This window comes from Wasmannia auropunctata, unplaced genomic scaffold, assembly GCF_000956235.1.
Source record: "Wasmannia auropunctata unplaced genomic scaffold, wasmannia.A_1.0 LD336062.1, whole genome shotgun sequence".
NCBI classification, from domain to species: Eukaryota; Metazoa; Arthropoda; class Insecta; order Hymenoptera; family Formicidae; genus Wasmannia; species Wasmannia auropunctata.
In genome coordinates this window covers 252,228-253,563 of record NW_012026828.1, presented here as the reverse complement: position 1 = coordinate 253,563, position 1,336 = coordinate 252,228, and the positions used below count along the sequence as shown (strand labels likewise).

The window sequence follows — 1,336 nt, the reverse complement described above, 5'->3', positions numbered from 1 at the left end:
TAAGGTGGTCGCGACTGTGACAACACGCGACTCTCTGCGCATTTTTTAAGGATTGTGAGTGCCAATTTTTTACAACGATTTTGACTTGTTTCGTAATGGTGAGTATAGGGCTCCGGAATAGTTCACACAAAGTTTTTTCAAGTGCAATTCTCAATAAGATCATTCTCACAGATGAATCTTGCATTCAATCTTGGAACTGAAGGCCCATCTCATACATTGCGGAACATACTTCTGACAATTACAAACGGAATATGGGGAATCTGGTAGAACTCTATGTATTAATCGCTGAAGAAGGTCTGAAGTGGACCGAAACGTACGACTTATGTAAGAAGATGTAATTTAAGTTATAGAATACATCTCTACTTGAATCTTTAACGCAACGATTTCTGCGTATTGACTCTTAGTGCCTTTATTGTCACCCATTATTATTCAATATTACTTTCTATTAAAGGGAATACCTTTTGTGTGGGTTATTATGGAAGGCCGAAAATATACGGATTATCTATCAGTATTACGATATATATTTAATACATTGGTACCAACACTACGTCCACAAACGGTAATGACCGATTTTGAAGCGGCTCTTCAGAAAGCGTTTTTAACGGTTTTACCGTCCGCAAACATCAAAGGATGTTATTTTCATTATTCACAGGTGACATATATATCATTTATTATAATTATATATAATTAAGAATATTATTCTTATATTATTGTTATATTTTTTAAACATATTTTAAAGATTCGTGATATTTAAATAAACCTTTTTATTTATTGAAAATCTTTGTTAAATATTTTATATAGACGTTACATAAAAATGTTAAGAAATTCGTGGGGAAAAAAATATTGAAGTATAAAGAATCAGAACAAATACTTACAAAATTAATGGCTTTGGCATTACTACCAGAAGAAAAAATTGAAACAGCATTCCAAACAATCAAAGCGGAAACATCGGAGTACATGCGACGCCGATTTAAAAAATATTTTGATTATTATAACCGTTTTTGGATAAATAGAATAAAACCAATCCGATTTTCTGTTTACCGAAGGTTAAGAAGAACTAACAATTTAATTGAAAGATACCATCGAACATTAAATCATAAATTTGGAAAAAATCAGGATCCATGGATATTCATAAGCAAGTATAACTTTGTACTAATTCAGCAAAGAAATAACTATTTTTTAATGTAATTTTTAAATAGTGCAAAATAATTATAAATGATGTAAATATTCAATATTTGCCTTTTTTATTTCTAGAAAAGTTAGGAGATTTGCAAGGAACGGCTCGTCGAGATTTGGAAACCTTAAAAACAGGAAAGCCTTTAACACGATTGCGTTA

At 30.9% G+C, this 1,336-nt stretch overlaps 1 protein-coding gene and 1 long non-coding RNA gene across 2 annotated transcripts in view; both read left to right on the top strand.

Moving 5' to 3' along the window:
- The window catches only part of LOC105450375 (latrophilin Cirl-like), a 275,071-nt gene that overhangs the window by 273,198 nt on the left and 537 nt on the right, over nt 1–1,336 (top strand). The gene's annotated exons all lie outside the window — the stretch shown is intronic.
- LOC105450374 lies at nt 8–376 on the top strand. The gene is made up of 2 exons (XR_974456.1): nt 8–98; nt 172–376. It is a non-coding gene; the product is annotated as an uncharacterized LOC105450374 (long non-coding RNA).